This window comes from Alexandromys fortis, unplaced genomic scaffold, assembly GCF_014885135.2.
Source record: "Alexandromys fortis isolate MF-2015 unplaced genomic scaffold, M_Fortis_MF-2015_v1.1 scaffold_15, whole genome shotgun sequence".
Taxonomy (NCBI): domain Eukaryota; kingdom Metazoa; phylum Chordata; class Mammalia; order Rodentia; family Cricetidae; genus Alexandromys; species Alexandromys fortis.
Window position 1 is genome coordinate 9659329 of NW_026067911.1, and position 25234 is coordinate 9684562.

General features: G+C 45.0%; 1 long non-coding RNA gene and 1 pseudogene across 1 annotated transcript in view; both read left to right on the top strand.

Moving 5' to 3' along the window:
* The first annotated feature begins 7441 nt into the window (after window positions 1-7441).
* Window positions 7442-8349, top strand: LOC126499259 (40S ribosomal protein S2-like; annotated as a pseudogene).
* Window positions 8350-19082: 10733 nt separating this feature from the next.
* Window positions 19083-25234, top strand: part of LOC126499323 (uncharacterized) — a 48074-nt gene continuing 41922 nt past the window's right edge. Inside the window, exon 1 of the long non-coding RNA XR_007591056.1 lies at window positions 19083-19143. This is a non-coding gene — a long non-coding RNA (uncharacterized lncRNA). The remainder of the gene's footprint in view (window positions 19144-25234) is intronic.

The window sequence follows — 25234 nt, forward strand, 5'->3', positions numbered from 1 at the left end:
CAAACGGAAGAGGCAGGAATCATGGAGGACAGTTGTTTATCAGCTTCTTCCCCAAATCACCCACCTACCTTTCTTACACCTTCCAGGACCGCCTGCCCATGAATGGCACCACCCACAGTGGGCTGAGTCCTTCCACATCAATCAGCAAGTAAGGAAATGCCACACAGACACGCCTACTGGCCTTTTTGATAGAGACATTCCCTCAGTTGAGGTGACTCTGGTTTGTGTCAAGTGAACAAAAGATAACCAGCAAACAATAAAATCAAACAGCTTTGTTTGGGTTAAGAAATGAATGTAGATTTAATGTATTCAGGAATTAGGTTTTGATTCATGGTCTGGCTCTGTAGCCCAGACTGGCTTTGAAGAGGTGATCTGCCTGCCTTGATTTCCCCAGTGCTCAGGTGTGCACCAGCATGCCTAGATAAAGTTACATTTTTGCCAGAAGTATTTCTCCAGTAGTTCAAGGTAGTATGTTTTATAAAACACTAACTTGCATGCCTTTTTCATCAACATTGACCTATTGGGATGGAAATCTATGATTATTTTTACATTCTTTTACATCATATAGAGTAAGCTGCTGAGTCTGAGGGAATGAGGTTTGGCACTGGGATCTTCCTAAATAGTGAGCGTGTGAGTCTTGCCCCAGATGAGTAATTCCCAGGATGTTGCTCACAAATCTTGCATGCTTGACCTCTGAGGTAGGTATGTGGAGCATGACACTGGCTGTGAGTTTGCTGTTTGGATGAAGTAGAGCCCTGCCTCGTCCACGGTTCCTTTTGTTCTGTGCACATTCTTTGACATCATCAGAAATAGTTAAGGAAATGACATCAGACAATATATAGATCCCATCTGCTTCACAGTATATAAAACTACAATGCAGATGAGAATTTTCCATTTTTTGCACAGTGCTTTCCTCTTAATAGAAATCCATAAGGTAAGGAAAGAGGAAATATGAGTTTATCATGTGTAGCTGTTTTTTTTTTTTTTCTTCTAAGCATTCCCTCCTGGAAGAAAGAAGGTTCAGGAAGCTCCTGGAAGTCACAAGATTCATACAGCGCCTCCCTGAGGTTATGAAAGGAGAAAACAATTTCTGTGAATAGAATCTTAGAGCTGAGACACAAGTTAAGCGAGGAGCTCCCACGATGCAGCTTTTCTCAAATTAGTTTAGGCATGAAAATATGTTGACTACTGCCTTTGTCTCTAGTATTTTATATGTATTTCTTCTATTTGTGTATAGTGATATGTGTAATTCATTTTTAGTGTTATTTTCCAAAGGACTCTTACTGAATACATACACCAGAAGAGTTAGTTCAGAACAAAGAAAGTCTCTATGACTTTAAACGTTTCTTCACGTTCCATTGTGGCCAAGGTTTCACAAAGGTGAATGACTTTTTATTAAGAGTTGATTTCAGGGGCTGGAGACGAGGCCAATGGTTAAGAGTACTTGCTGCTCTTGCAGAGGATGGAGTTCCATTCTCAGCACTCATGGAGGGCAGACCACAACTGCCTTTAACTCAGGCTCAAGAGTATCCAACATCCTCACCTGTTCCCCGCGGACATCTGCATGTACGGCCACTACCCATGCACATAAAATATGTGTAAGTTGACTCTAAGGAACACAGGCTTATCATTCAGATTCTTCTTGTAGTATAAGTTATGTGGCTAGGCCATCCTAAAACAAAATATGGCCACCACATAAAAAAAGTTATAAAGCAAAATAAAGAAGTGATTCAACAGAACTAATGTGTTTATGGATTTCTAATATTGCTTTTATTTCTTTTATTATTTATTTCTTTTACTGAAAATAGATTCTTTTCTCGTATAGTATGTCCTAATTATAGTTTCCCATCTCTCTACTCCCAGGTTCCCCTACCTCCCTTCCTTTTTGGATCCACTTATTTCTGTCTCTCATTAGAAAAGAGCAGGCTACTAAGAGATAACCAAACATGACAAAATAAAGTATAAGCTGAAGTCAAAATTATCCTATTAAAGTTGTCCATGATATCCCAACAGGAGGAAAACAGACCCAAGAAAAGGCACAAGAGCCCAAGACCCTCTTGCTCTCACAGTTGGAGAGCTAATATTTTCAAATGGATACAACTTTGTTATATAAACACCTGGGTCTCTAGAAAATAAGTACTTTTTTTTTTTTAGAATGGAAAGAAAAGTAACCAGAAGCCAAGAGTCACAGTTTAAGCAAAATAAACTGTTCTTGGAATCCTCTTGAATAAATTGATGCTGACAGTTCACATATTGTCATACACTGGCAGAAATTCTGAAATGCTTTACCTTGTCCCAGTGATTGGAAGTTCACATGGTTATAGGATTTTGATTAGAAGAGACAAAAGACACACACACACACACACATTTCTGTTTCTGCCAACATCCGTGGTTATGGTTTGGGCTATGATTTGGTCCCTCGTTTCAGAACTTGGTCCCTAGCTAGAGGTACCATTCTGGGAGATTGTGAATGATGGAGGAAGGTCATTGAGCAATAAAGAAACTGCTTGGCTGGCCCTGATAGGTTAAAGCATAAGTGGGAGGAGTAAACAGAATAGAATTCTGGGAGGAAGAGGAAGTGAGGTCAGACTCTGCTCTGCTCCCGGAGAGACTTGACAGCTCTGCTCTCTGGAGCAGAGAAGCCAGGCTCTGCTCTCCCAGGCAGCTCTGACCCAGGATGGATGGAGGCTAGAATCTTCCCGGTAAGCGCACCTTGGGGTGCTTATACACATTACTAGAAATGGGCTAGTCCAGGTGCAAGAATTAGCCTGTAAGCGCTAGAGAGTTCATGGGCCAAGTGGTGTTTAAATAAATACAGTTTGTGTGTTGTTATTTCGGGCATGAGCTAGCAGGCGGCCGGGGTGCTGGGGACGAAGCCCCGCAGCCCTTATTTCAACAGTGAATCCTTTAAGAGATGTTGTGGGGCTGAAGGGAAAGTGGGTTGCTGTGGGGGGCGGTGTCAATCCTTGAAGTTTATAGCCCAATCTCATTTCCTGTCCCATCTCTATGTCCTGTTCTGTCCAAATGTGAGCAAGCAGCCTCACATCTGCTGACACATCTACAGGATGCTCCTGTTACCATGCCTACCCTGCCCAGAGGGCCTATATCCCTTCAAACTATGAGTCAAGAAGATTCTTTCTTAAGTTGTCTTAGGCAGGCATTGCATCACAGTGACAGGAAAAAGCAGCTACACAAACATCAAGTTCTAGGGTCTCCAGGGTGATGTTTAAATCTGACTGACTAGTTCTCATCCATCGCTGCTGTTCTAGGAGAATCCATTAGTACTTTTCACTTGAACAATGATACCCTCCTGCCTGCCCTTTCAGCTTCCACTCTCGCCTTTGTAGAACTCATTCTCCATTATTAGCTCTTTAGTAATGTCAGCCAGACTCTATTACAGTGGTAAGGCAGTTTCTCCCATTGTGGTGACCCCCGGCCCCAAAATTATTTCTGTTGCTACTTCATAATGGTAATTTTGCTACTGTTATGAATGTAAATATATGATATGCAAGATATCTGATATGCAACCCCTGTAAGAATCCATGAATCAGGGGCTGGAGAGATGACTCAACGGTTAAAAGCACCACTTTCTCTTCCAGAGGTCCTGAGTTCAATTCCCAGCAACCACATGGCAGCTCACAACCATCTCTAGTGGGATCTGATGTCCTCTTCTGGCCTGCAGGAACACATGCAGACAAAACACTCATACTTTGAAATTTATATATACATAAAAAATTAAAAAAAAAAAGAATCCATGAATCCCAAATGGACCGCAACCCACAGGTTGAGAACTACTGCTCTAATGTGTCCCTAATTTTACCTTGCTAGCATCTCTTCTTTTCAAGTAGAATAAAATCCAAACTTCTTTTCATAGCCTACCAGATCTGTTTTACCCTTTCTCTTTTGTTGCCTTTAAACTCCTTTCTTTGAATACTCAAGGCCCATTTCTTCTCACAGAATTTGCATTTCTTTTAATAGCCCTGGAATTCTCTACCTAGGTTTTTCATGGCTGACTTGGTCTCAAACTCAAGTCTCAGCACAAATATCACTTCTCAGAGAATCCTTTTCCTTATGTCTATGGAATTCCCACTTCTATTCCCCTTCCTTTATGTTTTCTCATGCCTAATTTTTCTTGGTAGCAATTAGTACTCCTTGAGCATTTTTACACGTTTCTCATCTGTTCCTCTATTAGTTCTTGGTAGAATATGAGTTTGTGATTGTCTGTCTTGTTCCCTGCTCTATCCTCAAAACTTAGAACAAAGGTTGGCATTTGCTGGCGATTTATTAGATATTTGCTGAATTAATGAATCCAGCTCCTGACATGCCCACAAAAGGCTTCTCAGGAGAGCTTTAAGCGAGTAATTTGCCATAGCTCTGAGGTGTGGCCTCTTGTTTCTGAGCATTCAAAAGTCTGCGTTTACCTGCATGTGGAAGTTGATTTTCTCCAGGGCAGAGCTTACATTAACCAAGGTACTTGATTGACATATAAAATCCCTGTGCTGATCTCTCAGTTCCAGTGAGCAGTACTTCAAGTGAGCTGAGACTTGTGCAGTGATAAGATCTACTGGAAAATTCCTGAAGTACAGAGGACAGGAAATTAAATCAGAATGCATTTTGGAAAATACAAGAATGGAGAATTAGGTGGCTTGTGTGTTTAAAGCTTTAATTTACTTATTAATATTGTGCATTCCTAGTTGTTGTGTGTTCTGTGAGGAATTCTGAAGAACCAACAAGAAACAGTACCAATTACCAGTCTTTGAGGATTTATGATTTAGTTGGTGCATTAGATTTTCTCCTAAAAGTTTTGTGGTGAATACCTGGAATTTAAAGGAGGAAGGATTTATTTTGATTCATGGTGTCTTAGTTAGGGTTTCTACTGCAGTGAGGAGTATAGCAACTCTTATGATGAAAACATTCAATGGAGGTGGTGGTGTGGAGTTCAGAGGTTCAGGTCATTATCATCATGGCAGATAACATGGCGGTATGCAGGCTGGAGAAGTAGCTGAGAGTCTTATGTCTTGCAGGAAATAGGAAGTTGACCAGGCAACATACTGAGCATAGGATACCTCAAAGCCCACCCTCACAATGACACACTTCCTCTAACAAGGCCGTACCTACGCCAACAAAGCCACGCCTCCTAATTGCGTCGCTTCCTAAGAGTTTATGGGGGGCCAATTACATTCAAATCACCACACATGGTGTCGGAGATTTTATACAGTGCTCTGCTGGCTTGCTGGTTGTCGGGCCTTCGGGCATGACGGTGCAGACATGCTCACCTCAGGGCGGCCGTGAAGCCCAGACACAGAGGAACAAGATACTCTGTTCAGACTCCTCAAGCTTCCACCATCCGCCCCCACCAGCTGAGGTGAACACACCAGGCTGTACAGGACATTTCATACCCATAGCTGATGGGAAGGTAGACAGTGGGCAATAGATCAGTTTCAGGAATAGTATGGCAGAGCTCAATGCAGACAACACCCCCGCTCTCCCCCGCCAGGAATGCAGTTGCGGAGTAGATTCAGAGTAAAATACTTTCCTAGGTCCCCCAACCCCCCCCCCCACCCCCGTGGTTCGATTTGGCACTAGGAGTGAGAGGGACTGGATTCAGGCTCAGGGGCTTCAGGGAAACCTTCCAGGAAGGGGATGTTTTAGGTGATGGAGGGCAAGCAAGCTAGGACTGAAGGCAGGTTGGGGCAGGGAAGAGCTGTGGGCAGATGGAGCTGGAGTGACGGGCTAGAACAGGAGGACACAGCTGCTGGATTACTACAAATTCGATGGGGCCAGAGTGAAGAAACTGAGGCTGGGGTTGTGTAGTGACAGGGTGACAGATAGTGCTCGTGGACCTCGGTTTGGACTTTGGTCCCATAAAGTGCAAGGAGAAACAGCTACCGGGAGCCTTTCTCGGGGTGAGGAGGCAGAGTTCATCCTTCAGCTCCCCAGATCGCAGCTAACACTCCTTTCATTCCTTTCATCTGTGAACTTCCAGTAAACATCTGCGTAATGCCTGTATTCCTGTGAGAACACAGGACCCTGTCTTTATCTGTGCCCAGCCTTCGTGCCTGCTGCTCTTCAGAAACACTTGATGCTTCTGCACCAGCTGCCATAGGCTGTACCCACCCTGTTTCCTTTCAAAAGGTTATTAGTTCTCTCTCTCTTTCTCTTCCTCCCTCTCTGGTTCTTTCTTCCTCCCCTTTCCCTTCCTCTCTCTTCTATTTCTTCCCACTCCTCTGTCCCTCCCTCTCCCTTCTCTCTTCCCCCATCCCTTCCTCTCTCCTCTGTCTCCCCCTCACCTCCCTCCTTCCCTCCCCCATTCACCTGTCCTGGCAGATATCAAACTTCTGGGCTCAGGCAATCTTCTTTTTGCCTCAGCCTTTTGAGAAGGTGGTTTACAGCATGTATCACTGTACCCTGGCTTGGATTATCTTTTGAAATGACAAAATATTGAATGCATTTTTTTGCAACAAGCCAGGCAATACAGAAATGTAGAAAGAAAAAGTTAAAACTTGGGCAGGAAATATGGCTCAGTGGCTAAGAGCACGCACTGCTCTTGCAGAGGACCCAGGTTTGACCAGCATCAGCTCCTCGCAACTGCTTGGAACTATAGTTCCAGAGGATGCGATGATGCCCTTTGAACTCTGTGGCACCTGTATGTGCCTAGTGCAATAAACTCTTGCAGGCACATACACATAGCTAAAATTAGAAATTACCTTCCCTTAAAGCTTTCTCTCTCTCCTCCCTGCCCCCCCACCCCCGACTGGGTTTCTCTGTGTAACTGTAGTAATAAGTGCGGCGGGGCTTCGTTCCCAGCACCCCGGCCTCCTGCTAGCTCTTGCCGGAAATAACAACACACAAATTGTATTCTTTTAAACACTGCTTGCCCATTATATCTAGCCTCTTCTCGGCTAACTCTTGCACCTGGACTAGCCCATTTCTAATAATGTGTGTAAGCACCCCAAGGTGCGCTTACCGGGAAGATTCTAGCCTACGTCCATCCTGAGTCGGAGTTTCATCGCTGTGTCTCTGAGCGCAGAGCTATTGCATCTACCTGGGAGAGCTGAGCATGGCGTCTCTGCTCCAGAGCAGAGCTGTCGAGTCTGAGCTCACTTCCTCTTCCTCCCAGCATCCTATTCTGTTTACTCCTCCCACCTATGTTTTAACCTATCAGGGCCAAGGAGTTTCTTTATTGCTTAACCAATGAAATCAACAGGTTGATATATGACACTCCCACATCATGTAACAAACCTAGTTGTCCTGGAACTAGCTCTGTAGACCAGATTGGCCTCCAACTCATAGAGATCCGCCTGCCTCTGCCTTCTGAGTGCTGGGATTAAAGGTGTGTGCCACCACTGCCCAGCAAAGGTTTCTATTTCTTATTGAACAGATACACATGCTATGCTGTTAAAAAATTATAAATACTTCTTCTTCTTCTAGAAAACACCAAATGGCGGATGACGCCGGTGCAGCGGGAGGGTCCGGAGGACCCGGGGGCCCAGGATTAGGAGGCCGTGGCAGCTTCCGCTGAGGATTCGGCAGTGGTCTGAGGGGCCGTGGCCGAGGGCGAGGCCGCGGGGCTCGCGGAGGTAAAGCTGAAGACAAGGAGTGGATTCCTGTCACCAAGCTGGGCCGCCTGGTTAAGGACATGAAGATCAAGTCCCTAGAGGAGATCTACCTGTTCTCCCTGCCCATTAAGGAATCTGAGATTATTGACTTTTTCCTGGGAGCTTCCCTAAAGGATGAGGTTCTGAAGATCATGCCCGTGCAGAAGCAGACTAGGGCAGGCCAGCGGACCAGGTTCAAGGCTTTCGTTGCTATTGGGGACTACAATGGTCACGTAGGTCTCGGTGTCAAGTGCTCCAAGGAGGTAGCCACTGCCATCCGTGGGGCCATTATCTTGGCCAAGCTTTCCATTGTCCCTGTGCGAAGAGGCTACTGGGGGAACAAGATTGACAAGCCCCACATTGTTCCTTGCAAAGTGACAGGTCGCTGTGGTTCTGTGCTGGTGCGTCTCATCCCTGCCCCCAGAGGCACTGGCATAGTCTCTGCTCCTGTCCCCAAGAAGCTACTGATGATGGCTGGCATCGATGACTGCTACACATCAGCCAGGGCTGCACTGCCACCCTGGGCAACTTTGCCAAGGCCACCTTTGATGCCATCTCTAAGACCTACAGCTACCTGACCCCCGACCTCTGGAAAGAGACTGTGTTTACCAAGTCTCCTTATCAGGAATTCACTGACCATCTTGTGAAAAACCACACCAGAGTCTCTGTTCAGAGGACCCAGGCTCCAGCTGTGGCCACCACATAAGGGTTTTTATACAAGGAAAATAAAAGTGAATTAAGTCTGTTAACAAAAAAAAATTATAAATATAGGTGCATATATTTTACCAAAAGAGAGCCTTGCTATTCAATTTGAGTTGTGCCTGACACCCCAGCAGAGCATGGTAGAGATGGTTTCAACAGCTGCCGGAAGCCAGGTCCTGTGTTTTATCTCATCTAATGTGTGACATTCATATGCAGTCCCCAGTAGGTAGACAAGATGTGACAAATTTGTCTATGCCTAATGATGGTGAGAGCAGCAATTTGAAGCTGGCCTCTGGTTCCTGAGACTGAAGCGCTGCCTTTGCCTTTTGTCGTCTTCCAAATAATACTTCGACGTAAAAAAAAGTGCTCAGTGTTTAGGTGGTGGTGGAATTTATTCAGCCATTTCCCCGATTTATGAATGTTGAGTTTGCTTTTTGCCACTACATAAATTACATTGATAAGCAGTTTTCCAACATGAAACGAGGTCAGTGGGCATTTAAAATAAAGCGTTTATTATGTGTGTCTGTGTGTGAGTGTGTGTGTCTGTGCTTGAGTGTGTGTGTGTGGGGGGGGGGCATACACATGCCCCAACCTGCATGTGGAGGTCAGAGAACAACTGGAGGAAAGTCGCTTCCCTTCTTCCACAGTACTTTGTCAGGATGGGCAGTTAGCATCTTTATAGGCTGAGCCATCTCACTGACCCCCACAACAGACATTTAAAAGTGTATGCGTTTACTGTGTGCAGGCCAGGGAAATCTCTCAGGAGTTGTGGGTTTCAGAGATCTAATTCAGGATCTCAGGCTCCAGCAACAAAGCCACTGGTGCTAGTTAGCTTTCACTGACTTCTTGACACAACATGGACTCACATGGAAGAGAGTCTTAATGAGGAATGTTCCAGAAAAGCTTGGCCTGTGGGCACATCTGAGGGCAATGTCTTGATTGTTAATTGATAGAGGAAGAACCAGCCCATTGTGGGCAGGGATGTTCTCCAGGTCCTGGACTGCGTAGAACTGGAGAAACAGAGCTGGGTACAGCGGGTGTACAAGCAAGGCTGCGTTTCTTTCTTTCAGCTCGCGACTGTGGCTGTGAGGTGACTTGAGTTACTGCCTTGTCTTCCTCGAGATGATGGACTGTAATTTGGAACTGTAAGCCAAACAAACCTTTCCCTCTTCTGTGTTGCTTTTTGCAGGGCATTTTTTTTTTTTTATCACAGCTATAGAAATGAAACTAAGACACCATCCCAGCAGCCCGGGCCCAGGGCACGCTTATTTTTATTAGACATGGCTAAATCAGTCTGAGCGTTCTATATTATCCTTACGAGCTTGTTTGCGGTGCTAGCAGGGCCTTGAAGCTGCTCGTGCACCCTTGACTGAAGGAGAGTCCCTTTCTTGCAGGTCTCCTACAGCCCTCCTCAGAGTGCTAGAGCAGAGATTACAGCATCGTTCTTACAATACTCACAAGAAGTATGGTGCACAGGGTTTTCCCTCTACCCTCTCCAATCATCCATGATTTTGATAGTCTAGGTGGTTTTTTTCTTCTTCCTCCTCAAGCAGGTGACCAGTAAAAACCATACATATTTGATTAGTGCCTTTTCTGACGGCCGATGAGGGCGAGGTATAATTTTGGGAGTGTCTGCATTTCATATTTCATGATTTGTCTGTCTCTTCTGTCAAGTCTTTCTTTTGAGCTGTTGGTTCTTGGCCCTTTTATGGTAGTAGTAGTAAGTAATTTGAGCCCTTTATTTTCTCCTTTTCTATGATTACTGGACTTTTCGCTTTAAGCTTTACCATGTAGAAATGTTTATTTTCGTGTTAGAGAGCACACAGATGGCTCAGTGGATAAGAGCACTTGCTTGGCAAGCTTGAGGACCTGAGTTTGGATTTCCAGAATCTTTGTAAAAGCTGGGGTACACCGATAACCTTAGTGCTGGAGGTGGAAGGGTGAAGACAGGAGGACCTCAGGTTTGCTAGCCAGCCTAAGTGGAAAGAAAAGAAAAGAAAAGAAAAGAAAAGAAAAGAAAAGAAAAACTACAAGTTCAGTAAGAGATCCTGTCTCAAGACAGTGCAAGCGTCATGGAGCAGTGCAGGGGCAGCCTCCAGCACACTACACACAAACACACACACACACACACACACAGAGGGAGAGAGAGAGAGAGAGAGAGAGAGAGAGAGAGAGAGAGAGAGAGAGGGGTAGTGGGCAGGAACTGATGAATTTTTATGAGACAAATTTGTCTGTCTTTTCCTGAACTTGATGCTTTGGGCGCCTCTTCGTTAAGGATTGGGGGGCAGCTGGCCTGGACCCCCTTGCAGGCTGCTTTGGAGGCTTCTCTAACTTCTGTCTCTGTCTCTTTGAACCTAACATCCGGTATCCTGGGAGACTCCATCTCTTCTCCTTGGGAGTTGTTAATTATATCCCTCTAGATTAAATCAAAGACTACCCGGTCTCTGAGCCGTTTGCCATCTATAGAGGTGCCCCTTCGTGTTTGTGTTCCCTCTCTCTCCTGCTTGAGGGGCCGTCAACAGGCTCGTTTTATTTTATGGTGGGCTTCTCGAATCATCCGTAGTCTTGGGGTCTGTAACTTTTTCAAGACGATTTAGAAAGAGGATATGCCCTTGGTACAAGACCCGTGGATGGTGATGATAGGTTGCTAATGGGGAGGCTGTGGATTGGAGAATGAGTTTGGCGCTGTCTTTGATTATGGGCAGTGTGTTATCCTGGAGAGGTTGTTAGAAGCCTCAGGGCCCTCTCCCATAAGCCAGAGTGGCAAGAACACTGCTCTGAGGCCTCTTTTTGACAGTTCAGGAGAAGCCTGTAGGAGTTAATTTAGATGTAGCCTCCTTTTTGGGCATATTTCAAGAATGTTTTTAATGAGGTCGAGTCTTCACAAATTACCTTGGTATATCCCCTTTGGCAAAACAAACTCTTTTCATTTGCTGTCAGGCCAATGAAAGAAGGATACAATTTGTTGGCCATAATGACTGGTATCCTTTACAGAGTCTCAGGGATGAACTGCCAAGTTCATTACTGAGATGAGAAATTCTTAGTGGAAACTAAATTGGGGTCCATTTTGCCTCAGCCAGGGCTCAGGACCAAGGGACTAACATGGAGGAAGCGTAGGTTGGGGATGGGCCTGCAGGTTGAATCTAGCCTGTATTTCAGAGGATACTTTTAAATCTCTGTTTTCAGTAGACAAATGATAGTGGTGTGTATATGTGGGGTGCAATGTGATGGAGATATTTATACATTATAAAATGATTATATCAAACTAAGTGCCTTATCTACAACTTCATATATATTTTTATAGTGAGAACACTTAATCCATTCTTTTAGCAATTTTGAAACACAGTTATAATTAACTATGACTATTAATGATAACGTTTATTGTTCAGTACATGTCTTGATTGGTACAATAATCACATGTAATAAATTTCAAAACCCCTTTCTTCCTGTCCAGCAGAAAATATAGCCATGACTGACATCTCCCCACCGCAACCTCTGGCATCCACTCTTCTGTTCATGGATTCTGTAAGTCATTTTCTTTAGGCTCCATGCCTAAGTGAGACTGTGTAGGGTTTTTTTTTTCTCTGTGTTTGGCTCATTTTGTCTAAGTCCTCCAACTTCATTCGTTTTGTCCCAAATGGTAGAATCCTGCTTTTGTATGTTTGTTTTTTGAGACAGGGTTTCTCTGTAGCTTTTGAGCCTGTCCTGCCACTTGCTCTTGTAGACCAGACTGGCCTCGAACTCACAGAGATCCACCTGCTTCTGCTTCCCGAGTGCTGGGATTAAAAGTGTGCACCACCACTGCTGGGCTAGAATCCTGCTTTTTATGACCACTAGTATTTTGTGTATTTGCCACAGTTTGTTATCCATTCATCCTTCATAGAACTTAGGTTGGGCCCGTTTCTTTGCTGTCGTGGATATCCAGCAATGTAGATAATTCTTCAACATATTGAGTTCACCTGTTTTGGTTAGATGCCTAGAAGTAGAATTGCTAGATCATATGGTATCTGGTTTTTAGTTGTGTGTGGAGCCTCCACACTGGCATACATCATGGCTCTATGGCCAGAGCAGAGGGGAATACCAGCTGTGTTTATCTGATCCTAAGCCGTTTAAGGTATCTTGCTGGGATAGAATGGTTTAGCATCTCCATTATCAGATTTGATATGAAGTCTACTTATGACTCTCCTCTTCTCTAGTCCACCCTTTTCATACTGGCATTTGTTGGCATGTTTGGAGACAGATCTCACATCTCCTGGAATGACCTGAACTACACTAAGTAGCTGAAGCTAAGCCGAACTCCTGTCTAAGCTCAGTGTGTTTGGTATATGTTACAGGAGTGCTTGAGTCTGTCTTTCAGAGAAGATGGAGGAGGGGATCACCCTACAAACTGTCAGAGAAAAGGGGTGGACAAAGAAATCCACCTTCTTGAGAAAGAGTGGCGTGTTTCCCCGTCATCCCTTTGTGAACCCTAAGATAGCTCCTCTCTGAAAGTGGCTGCTTTAGACAGACATAGCAGTGTATACCTGGGATCCCAGTGCTCTGGAGGCAGAGGCAGGATTGCAGGAATGCAAGGCCAGTTTCAGGCTAGGGTTAAGAGGAGTTAGGGGGAGCAAGAGAGGTGAATTTGATCAAAACACAGAGTGTGAAAGTCTCGAGCAAGAGAGGTGAATTTGATCAAAACACAGAGTGTGAAAGTCTCAAATCATTAATAAAAATATTTTAAAAAACAAAATGTAAAAAGATAGAAAAGATTAATAATAGTTTTTTTTTAATTTTTTTATTTTTTAGTTTTTCGAGACAGGGTTTCTCTGTAGCTTTGGAGCCTGTCCTGGCACTAGCTTTTGAAGACCAGGCTGGTCTCAAACTCATAGAGATCCGCCTGCCTCTGCCTCCCGAGTGCTGGGATTAAAAGTGTGCACCACCACTGCTGGGCTAGAATCCTGCTTTTTATGACCACTAGTATTTTGTGTATTTGCCACAGTTTGTTATCCATTCATCCTTCATAGAACTTAGGTTGGGCCCGTTTCTTTGCTGTCGTGGATATCCAGCAATGTAGATAATTCTTCAACATATTGAGTTCACCTGTTTTGGTTAGATGCCTAGAAGTAGAATTGCTAGATCATATGGTATCTGGTTTTTAGTTGTGTGTGGAGCCTCCACACTGGCATACATCATGGCTCTATGGCCAGAGCAGAGGGGAATACCAGCTGTGTTTATCTGATCCTAAGCCGTTTAAGGTATCTTGCTGGGATAGAATGGTTTAGCATCTCCATTATCAGATTTGATATGAAGTCTACTTATGACTCTCCTCTTCTCTAGTCCACCCTTTTCATACTGGCATTTGTTGGCATGTTTGGAGACAGATCTCACATCTCCTGGAATGACCTGAACTACACTAAGTAGCTGAAGCTAAGCCGAACTCCTGTCTAAGCTCAGTGTGTTTGGTATATGTTACAGGAGTGCTTGAGTCTGTCTTTCAGAGAAGATGGAGGAGGGGATCACCCTACAAACTGTCAGAGAAAAGGGGTGGACAAAGAAATCCACCTTCTTGAGAAAGAGTGGCGTGTTTCCCCGTCATCCCTTTGTGAACCCTAAGATAGCTCCTCTCTGAAAGTGGCTGCTTTAGACAGACATAGCAGTGTATACCTGGGATCCCAGTGCTCTGGAGGCAGAGGCAGGATTGCAGGAATGCAAGGCCAGTTTCAGGCTAGGGTTAAGAGGAGTTAGGGGGAGCAAGAGAGGTGAATTTGATCAAAACACAGAGTGTGAAAGTCTCGAGCAAGAGAGGTGAATTTGATCAAAACACAGAGTGTGAAAGTCTCAAATCATTAATAAAAATATTTTAAAAAACAAAATGTAAAAAGATAGAAAAGATTAATAATAGTTTTTTTTTAATTTTTTTATTTTTTAGTTTTTCGAGACAGGGTTTCTCTGTAGCTTTGGAGCCTGTCCTGGCACTAGCTTTTGAAGACCAGGCTGGTCTCAAACTCATAGAGATCCGCCTGCCTCTGCCTCCCGAGTGCTGGGATTAAAGGTGTGCGCCACCACCGCCCAGCTAATAATAGTTTTTTATGTTAACTTTTATTTATGTGTGCATTTGGGTGTCTGCACTGGTCTGTTTCACATGAATGCAGGTGCCCACAGAAGCCAGAAGGGTGGGAACTAAACTTGGATACCTTGGGAGGGCAGGGAGTACTCCTACCTGCCAAGTCATGTCTGTAGCTCAAATATAGCTACAGACTACCATACTCAAGTTCTGAATTTTGCCCAATGTCTGAAGCTCAACTCTCCTTCCTTTCGCCTCCTCCGAGCACCCCAGCACCAGTCACCCCACTGGAGACTGGTCTCACCCTGTTTGTTTAGCCCGGACTACATGACGTCTCTGCGCTCCCTCTTCTAGCCTAACTTGCCACTCATGCCACTCAGTGGGACACAGCTGTTCCAGAGCCCTTGCTTGTATGCGTGGTTTGTGGCCCAGGGGGTGAGTCATCTGTAGTTGCACTGAATACCTTGGCTTGTTTTAGTTAGGCTGTGGAGCTGCTCATAGAAAAGTGGCCATCTGGTGAGTGACGTTTTACGTTTTGAGATGGGATTCCCTGTAGCCTGGGCTATTCTTAATTAGCTATGTGGCCAAAGATAGCCTAGACTTTCTGATCCTCATGCCACCACCTCCTGAGTGTTAGGATTACAGGTGTCCTCACACAAGGTTACACGGTGCTTCGTGCTGCTCTCACTGAGCTGCATCCCCATCCCTACGCAGCAAATCTGGACGCTAAGCAAGGTTTAGCATTATACCAGGGAAGCTAGAACTCGGCGCTCTTTATCTCCCCAGATTAGGGTGGCGTGCAACAAATTTACCTCTCAGTAGCTCCACCAGAAGAATTTTAGTAGTTTGGCATTTCTGGATCCTGTCAAATACTCCACTGATAAATTATGGGATGGGCAGCTCTGGCGTCAACATCGTGGCTGCCTTTCACTAGGCTTTTGTATAGGTTTTGTCCACATGCACGTCTGCACGTCAGAAGGTGGCATTGGATTCCGTTATAGACATTGTGAGTCACCATGTGTTGCTGGAAACTGGACTCAGGACCTCTAGAAGACGCTTGACAGTGCTCTTAACTGCTGAGCCGTCTCCTCAGTCCCTCACCTGGGCTCTTCTTCTATGTTCTGGGTCCAGGGAAAGAAGGGGAGAGTGATTGTTCGTGGTTGCTCAGCTTTGTACAGGAAAGATCTCATGTAAAACGTGTGAACGGTGTTTACTCCTCTCTTTCCTCATCTTCTCTCTAACACCCCCGTGATGGCTGTGCTCATGTGCCCATTGACAGCCAGAGAGATGCAGAGACACACAGACTTGGCAACCATGGAAGCCTCTTTGCTCAGGTCGGCTACAGGCGTCAGGAGGAGGAAGTGCGGATAGTCTCCCGGGGAACCTTGCTTGGCCCAGGGTCAGCTTCAGTTTCCCCTCTCTTTCTTTTATCACTAGGGGAAGGTGTGGGTTTCAGCCTCGTCTTGGATGCTTTCTTACTTTGTTAACTAGTTCGGAAACTACACAGTAATTCTACATAACGTGCCGTTTCCTTCGCCTGTAACAACAGCTTTATTTCCCAACCATTTATTTGTATGGTCTTCCTACAGTAAGCTAATCAAACGAGAATTGTAAATATTTTGTGGCCATTTTCACTTGACAAAACAGTTCTCTGGAGCTTCTTCCCCCACCTCTGCTATGGTTTAGGGGAGAGCAATCAGATTTGTTTAGGATCCAACTTCACCCAACAGAAATTTTGAGCATAAAAGATTCTTCGGCTCATCTAACAATGCAGTCAGATGTTTTACATTCTGCTCAGTGACCACATAAACTGCAGTTTCTCTAATTTAACGCAGAGCTATTGAGCAGAAAGTAAAGCTTGCACATGGAATGGACTCATCTATCTGCTATCAATATTGTGTTGTAAAGTAGGATAATTATAATAATAATAATGATAGTTATATAAATTGGGATAAATATTAGTTTGGGCTTGAGACTCATAAATGTTTTAATTCTGGTATCTTCCCTAGGAATCTCTTATTGCAATTTTTTTTTTTTTTGGTTTTTCGAGACAGGGTTTCTCTATAGGTTTGGAGCCTGTCCTGGAACTAGCTCTTGTAGACCAGGCTGGCCTTGAACTCACAGAGATCCACCTGCCTCTGCCTCCCAAGTGCTGGGATTAAAGGCATGCACCACCACCACCGAGCGTAACATTTTTTAAAGGTTTTATTTCATTTTAAATCGTGTGTTTGTGTGTGTCTATATATGACTATATTCATGCATGCGCAGATGCTCGTGGACGCCAGAAGGGGGCGTAGGAATCCCTGGAGTTAGAGTTACAGGAAGTCCTGAAGTACTCAACATGGGTTCTAGGAAGGGAACTTAGGTCCTTTGTAAGGGGCAGCCATACTCTTATAAATACTCTTAACCATTAGGTCATCTCTCCAGCCCCCATTTCATTATGTGATAAGTTCTTACTCCTTGCCGTACACTCTGCTGGGTGTGGGGTTTGAAGACAAATACGCTTTGGATCTTGTTTTCAAAACCTAGCCCGTCCTTGCTGAGAGCTAGCTGACAAAGAGCTATGAGCACTTAGCATGGGGGTACACCACAGCACCCGGGAGAGTGAAGCAGGAGGATGGAGGGTTTGAGGCCAGCCTGGGCTACACAATGTATCCAGAGAGTTGAGGCTGAGTGGAGAAGCTGGCCACAGCACCCTGCAGGAGATGATCCCACACTCCTTGTACATGGCAAGGAGTCTTGGATGTGAAGATCGAGCTGTGGAACCGGGAACATACACCCCAAAGTTGCCCTCTGATCTTCTCATGAGCATATAGCCACCCCATCCCCCACTAATAATAAATTTAAGCAATTCTGGAAGAGGGTTTAGAGAACTCTGACTCAGATGGCAGATTTTAGAAATAAGGCATACAGTCTTTTCTTTTTTTATTAGATGTAAAGGTTAATTCAGTAATTAACTTCAACATAAGAATATCAACCTTCAGACTAAAATACAGACGTGTCTGTTTAACCTAAACCCGTCTTTCCTTGTGCTCACAGCAAACCTCCTATCATTGCCCCCTGCTGTGATTACAGATATGCACCACACCAAGCAAGTGTTGTAAAAACTTTTCAAGTGGAAAATTTAATCTGCAAAGTTATCATGAGAGAGCCTGGCGATGGTGGTGCACGCCTTTAATCCCAGCACTTGGGAGGCAGAGGCAGGCGGATCTCCATGAGTTCGAGACCAACCTGGTCTACAGAGCTAGTTCCAGGACAGGCTCCAAAGCCACAGAGAAACCCTGTCTCAAACCCCCCCCCCAAAAAAAAGTTATTATGAGAGGGGCCCTGCCATCCTCTGGGAAGTTTAGTGAAAAAAAAAAAGTGAGCGGGGGTGTGTGTGTAGAAATGGAAACATCTATGATCATTAGCCCAGATTCCAAAGCTTCCATTTTTACGCTTTTGGAGGAATATGAAAGTTCGGTTTTCCCACCTGACCCTGTCGGAAAGCACCTGCCCCCCCCTTATTCGGTGGTGATGTCTCCTTTAAAAAAGTCTCTGGGGGGGGGGCGGAGTGCTTGCATGGTAGGCATGAGACCTGGGGTGGATAACCAGGTATGGATTGCATGGTACCTATAGACCTGACCCTCGGGAGGTGGAGTGGAGGGGCTCGCATCAGAAGTTCAAGGTCATTCTCTGCTACTTTGGAGGGGCTCGCATCAGAAGTTCAAGAAGTTCAAGGTCATTCTCTGCTACTTAGCAAGTTTGAGAACGATCTGGGAAACTTGAGACCCTTTTGTTGTTGTCTGTTTTAAAACTCCAGAGGTGGCCAGCTGTGGCCACACAGTAAAATACAGCAGGAGATAGCATTATCTCTGCCATGCCTGGCTGGGACAGCTGGGATGATCTGCAGGCAATGCACCTGTCTGTCTGCACACAGTGACAGAGCAAGGCTCTATCCTGGTGACTTTTGGGGGATCTCTGTCTTTCCTCGTCTCTGCGGTTTCTGTTGCTTAACCACCATTGTCCTCACGGTCTCGGGGCTGGACTCCAGCCTCTCCCTCTGATATCATATCCACTCCCCTAGCAGGAGCCTCGTGGCCTCTCGGTGATAAGTCTCCTAAGCCAGCCAGGTTCTTACTTGTCTCACTTATCAAAAATGTAAAAGACCCATGAGGCCTCGAGAGGGCCGTTCCAGCTGTATCTCTGCCCCGGTGCCCTGCTGTCTTGGGGAGAAGGTGCCCATTTTCAAAAGCCCTGACCTCGGCTCGGGTGTGAGACAGTAGCAGAGTCTGAAGTCACCAGTAGGAAGAGCCCAGGCAGCCGGTCTTGCTGTTCCTCTTGGTTTCTGAGATCCTCAACTTTATCTTTTTCTCCTTTCATTTCAGATACTTATGTGGCATATTTTGCAATATCCAAAATGCCTGGTGCTATTTTAATAAACATTTTTTTTCATGCCTAATGTATTTTTTCCAGAGCTAGAGGTTTTATTGAGGCACGAATGTTAATTTACGTTTATATAAATCACTACTGTGTAGTTCTTGAAATTCTAAGGTCTTCTCTTTCAACTTAGTATTTTTAGTTAAATATTTGTGTACCTATTTGGTCGCATACTGTATTAGCTATTTTCTGTTACTGTAACAAAATCCTTGAGGTAAATATTTAAAAAAGGAGGGCTTAGACTGGACTGAGCTCCCAAAGTCCAGTTGAAGAGTGGGAGGAGTGAGAATATGAGCAAAGAGGTCAAGACCATGAAGGGTACATCCACTGAAATAGTCTACCTGAGCTAATGGGAGCTCACCAACTCATGCTGGACTGGTAAGGAACAAGCATAGGACCAAACTAGTCCCTCTGAATGTGGTTGACAGTTGCATGGCTGAGGCAGACTGAGGGGCCACTGGCAGTGACACCAGGATTTATCCCTCCTGCATGTTCTGGCTTTTTGGGAACCTGTTCTCTTTGGATGTATACCTTGCTCAGCCTAGATATAGTAGGGAGGGTCTTGTACCTTCTCCAAAGCAATGTGCCTTACCCTCTCTTAGGATTGGCTGGGGGTGGGGTGGGAGGGTGTGTGGAGGGAATGGGAGGAGGGGAGGGGATGGGAACTTGGATTGGTGTTTTTTAAAAATCTAATAAATTTTTTAAAAAGGAGGGCTTGGGCTGAGGGGGTGACTTAGTTGGTAGAGAGCTTGCCTAGAACATGCAAGGTGCTGTGTCAAAACAGTGGGTAATAAAAATTAATTTTCTTGGAATTTTAATTCATTACTTCTATCAATAAAACGAAGTTTCTGAAAAATGATTATGTCGGCAAAAGATAACATCTTCATGAGTAAAAGCACTAGTGAACTGGCCCAATTGTTGCTAAGAAATTAAAAAAAAAACCAAAACAGTAATGAGCGAATAGCAGGTAATACATCAGGCAATGCTACATCATTACATGCATATTAAAATAACAATGAAGGGAATATAAGTACAGTAAAACTTTCCTGCAAATTCTCTGGCTTGGTGCAATTGCTCTTCTTTATCCCGTGTGCGGGTGTGCAGGCTAAGGCTTGGATACAGGCCCGCGGGAGACTGCCTTCTCTCTCGCGTGTGCCGTCCTTCATGCTAGCCTCAGTACTACACGTTACAACTTGCTGCCCGTAACCGGTTTCAGTTCCCGATCTCAGACCCCAGGCATGGCAGCATCAATATGCTTTTTCTTTTTGGGGTGGTGGTGGTGGTGGTGGTGATGGAGGAGGAACTACGATTTTAGCACCACAGTGAAGCTGTGTCTTCCATGTGAAGCTGTAAGACACTGGATTGTCACCGGGTGTTGGGGAGCTGGTGGATTTCACTAGCCTTTCACACACACACACACACACACACACACACACACACACACACACACACACACACACACCAATTCCCTTTTAATATTGAACAGCCCAAGAAACAGCAATAGACACGACTCAGACGTTCACCTTCTGGATTTAATGGCTGCAGGCAGCTGGTGGGAAGAAAGAACGGAAGAGTCACAGCAGAGAGAGGATGACTGATGGCTTACTGTCTTAACACACTATCCCAAGGACACTTGCCTCTAAGACAATGGTTGTTAAACCAAGCAAGTGCGTCTGAGCAGAAGCTGCCGGGCCGTTTTAGAGGAGACCAATCGGAGGCAAAGGGCTCTCGAATCATACCACCAGGGCCAGAGTTCACAGTGTCACCGGAGCTCAGCTGCTCTTGGGAATGTGTCGATATGGCATTCAGCCAAAAGAGCCGGGGAAACGGGCCAGGACACCTCTCTTTCCTTGCCCTTTGCCTCTCCAGCAGGGCACTGTCTGGCCACACTCTGCCGGGTGAGTTTTGAGAAGACCAATAGAATCACCGGCTGGGCCACATCAGCAGAGGGACTGTCTGTCCCTGCTCAGAGCAGGGACTAGGCAGTTCACTCAGGTGCCCTGGGCTTTCCTGATTCCAGACTACTGACTGGTGGACCTTTGACACAGGTGCTTATCTTTATGTGTAAAGGTGAAAACTTGATTGGGCTCGAGTGGAAGAAACAGTGGTACTTTATTCTTTCTCGGTTGAAAGTTGAAAGTCTTGTCTTACCATGGTGCGGCTGTCTAAGTCTCCGCATTAGGCTTTCCCCTCATTAAGAGATTCTGTCCTAAGAAATGAAAGTCTTTTGCTTGAATGTCAGTGAATAACAGAGCAAGCATTGGCTCCTCCCTCACAAGTCTAGAAGCAAAGCATTGGAACTCATCAACCCGGGTATTTCTTTATCTGAGCACACGTGTATGCATTCGTGTGTATACAGATATACCTCTCTGTGGAGACCAGACACCAACCTCCGGTGTCCGTCCTCAGGTACTGCCCACTGTTTATTCATGATTTATTTGAGATGGGGTCTCACACTGAACTTGAAGCTCCCTAATTAGCTAGGCAGGCTGGCCAGTGAGCCCCAGGGATATGCCTGTCTTTGCTTCCCCACTGTTGGGATTGTAAGCATGTGCTCCCGCGTCTGGCTTTTGGAAAAAATGTATTCCTGAGGCCAGTCTGGTCTATGTAGTGCGTTCCAGGACAGCCAGTACTATGTAGAGAGAACCTGTCTCAATAAACTATTCTTAATATTTTAATTGTGTGTGTGTGCATGTAGGTATGTGCATGTATGTGCGTGTGTGTGTGCATGTGGGTATGTGTATGTGTGTGCATGTGGGTATGTGCATGTGTGTGCGTGTGTGTGTGCATGTGGGTATGTGCACAATGAGTGTAGCAGGTGCCTGAAGAGGCCAGAAGCATTGGGTCCCCGCTGAGGTGGAGTTCTGGTCACTGAAGTTATGAGGTGCCCAACGTGAGTCCTGGGAACCCAAACAGGTCCTCTGGAAGAACAGCGAGCATTCTTAACCACCGAGCCTTCTTTCTCTCCAGCACCCCCACCTGGCTTTTTGTGGGGGTTCTAACCACAGAGACCTCCCTCTTCAGCACCCACCTGGTTTGTTCTTATGAGGGTTCTGAATATCAAAGTCCAGGTGTGCCTGCTTGGAAGCTAGCTGCTATACTGCAGCGGCACGTTCGGCTCTGCTCTGGCTTCACTCTTTGCCGTCTCCTGTTGGTTGCCAGTGACAACACAAGGCTGCGACTCCCCTGAACTTTATTCTTCATTCCTCCTCCCACCGCTCATATTAAATGAAACTCAGAAATCTTAATAGCAGACCTTTGACGAGGCCTTGGGTGAGATCTCCAGTCCCTCTGCATAAGACCTGGGATGGGATATTCCAAGAGGGAAGAAGACCCGTACTCCTGAGTGTGTGTGCACAATACAGTGGGCTTGACTCGCTTCTCCGACTCAGGCTGTGTGGTTGGCTTGAGGATTCTTCCTCAGAACTAAAATATGTAAGTAGCCGTTTTGTTACATAATACTAAAAGTTTACCGCTCTTAATGGAACTTCCTGTGTGGCAGGTTCTAAGTGCTTTGAATGCCTGCTATTGAGTTCTCAGAACATGCACGAGGGAGGTTGCACCTTGTTGCTAATTTTAGACGGGAAGCAATCATGAGGAGTTTGGGTGAATTCGGTACCACAGAATACAGCCTTCCCAAGAACAAAGAAAGCCTGGAAAAATACTTGGTAGCCTGGAAAGGTAGGCCCTGCCTATAGTTACAGGAAAGGAGATGGGTGGAAGAACTTATTTATGCCATTCGAACTTCTTCCCTGCAATGATAATAAATTCATATGCCAGTGCAATGGGGACTTTTTAAAATAAAGTGGTTGAAGTCTTAAGTTGGGTTCATAATTTCCACAATATCATGATTACTTAAAAATTTGGGCATGAGATTGGGGGCCAGGGAGAGTGGGAAGGGGATTTGAGGACAGGCAGGGGTCATGATATGTTGTACGCATGCATGAAACTGTCAGAGAATAAATAAAGATATTCAAATAAAAAGTTATTAGACCCCAAAAGCTGGAGTTTAGAGATCACCAAGTATTCAGCTCCTTATTTATCAGTTGAGGAACCTGAGGCTACACCACTTGCTGAAACCCAGGGAAGGAGTTCTTGAGGGAGCTGACCTGCGGATGCTCAATTCGGAGTTCTTTGGGCTGGATTTTTTTTAAAGATATACCTTAGATAGAATAGCTTGCGCAGGGATTGCGTGAGCAGTTTGAAGATTTTAGCAAAGGCATATATCAGCATAACCACTGGTGGCCAAGGTCAAGGTGGAGCTCGTGGTCAGCATTTCTGCACGTCCCTCTGTACGAGCCAGTTTCACAACTCTGCCTTGTTCATTAGTGCGTGTTGGTAAGAACTCAAGAGCTTGCGTTTCCTTGTAAACTCACACATTTCATAGTTCCCAGAGGAGGTACACTTTAGTGTAAGTGTTTCCTAAAAATCAGGACTTCACAAAGTCCCGTGCTCTTATTCTCGGCAAGCCCATTCCTAATGGCTGAAATGGCTAGTTACCGTTCAGTGCTTGCAAACATTAACTCAGGTTGCTCTTTAGCCTGGCATGATTATCATTATACCACAAAATGATTCTTCAGCCATTTGATGCTCAAATTCCCCAGACACGCTCATAGTCAAAGCACATGTCTTTTCTTCTATAACTAAGCAGTTTCTACATCAAAATCTTGGAAGTTCTATAAGAATAAGACATTTGTTAAAACCACGGTCAGGTTTGGCTTGAAGTGGATCAAGCTTTCCAGTGGACTTGGTGATTAATAATGTAACTGCCATAGGTCTTCAGTGTCTGCTTGGGCATCTTTCTGTTTTTCCCTTGGGTATAGTGAACCATAGCCTTCCAGTCAACTCACCTATGTTACCTCTGGAGCATCCTTCTCTTTTCCTGCTTGGCTTGGTCCTGGGGTGTTGTGAGTAGTGTGTGTGTGTGTGTGTCTATCTGCCTGAGAGCTATGTGTTGGGAACAGCGAGGCCTAGTTTCATACCAGTATAAGAGTGCTTGTCCATTGGGTCTCCAAATGAGGCAAACCCCTCAGGGACAGTCTCACTCGACAAGGGCTCGTGGACTAGGGCACACAGAATACTCCTGGGTTGGTGCAGCCTGCATGCCCTCTTCTCTCTCATAATATTGATGACACTTTTTAGTGTCACTTTGTCATTCATGCCTGGGAGATGTGGTCATTCCCAGGAAATGCATTTTTCAGCTGTCACTCCAGACCCTGGGAGCTGTCCTGAGCCAATGCTGACAGAATTGGAGGCCATTCACCCCATTTCTGCAAATATGCTTTGTTAAAGTTTTAATGGTATTTTTGCTTTTGAGAATATGTGCCTATGTTTATTACCTTTTAGCTTTTAAAAAATTATTTATTGGGGGCTGGAGAGATGGCTCAGTGGTTAAGAGCACTGACTGTTCTTCCCAAGGACCTGGGTTCAATTCCCAGCACCCACACGGCAGCTCACAACTGTCTGGAGATCCAGTTCCAGGGGATCTGACACCTTCACACCAATGCACATAATAAAGTTAAAATAAACGATAAAAAATTAAAAAAAATTTATCTATCTATCTATCTATCTATCTATCTATCTATCTATCTATTTATCACCTTTTAGCTTTGTAAAGACAGGATGTACCTGGCTCAATATTTGGCCAAGAAAGCAAAATGATAAGAGTTGTTTTTGGTTTAAAAGATGTTTTGATATAAAAAGTTGGGAAAGAGAATATTTGGCATATTTGGCATATTTGTTTTTTGCCAGAGGTTAACGTTGTAGGGTGAGAAAAACATGCTTGTTAGTATGGAGAAACATGCTTGTTTTTGGAGTATAAATAAAGATGGCTTAAGTTCTTTGCGGCCAGCCACTTGTGTGGAACTCATCTGGTGGTTGGACATGACTTCATTTCTTCACGCCTTGTCCCTTCCTCATCTCAGGACTGGAACCTGGGCTGCAGTAGGGCCGCGACAGCTATGGTCTCACAATAACATTAAAGATATTGATGAATGAATGAGGTGAGTTCCACATCCGTAAGCTTGGAAAGTGTCCTCTGCTAAGAGCAGATCTTAATCCATACACGTTTTGACATCTACAACATAATATAGTCCTTTAGATCTTGTGCTATAAAAATTATTTAAAGAATTCTAGGGGATATTCTCCAAAGAAATAGAGTAACTTTAATAAACATATTCACAACAAACTAGAAATAGCAAGTGCTCAATAGGAGAAAGATTAAAAGATGGAGAACTTCCCACGTGTGGGTGATTGATGTAGGCTGATTCTACAGCATCCCACAAAGTTCTATGTGTTATTCTTGGTCCCTGCCACGTCCACAGCAGTGACTGCCGTGTAGTGACAAAATGCCTCTGCGCTGGCTTTTGCCTGCTGAAGGATTGGGGTTAGAGCTTCTTGGAGCGAAGCCCCAGGTGGTCCCCCTGGCAATCAGCAGTCCAGAGAGGACCTGATGCCCTAGGCAAATCTC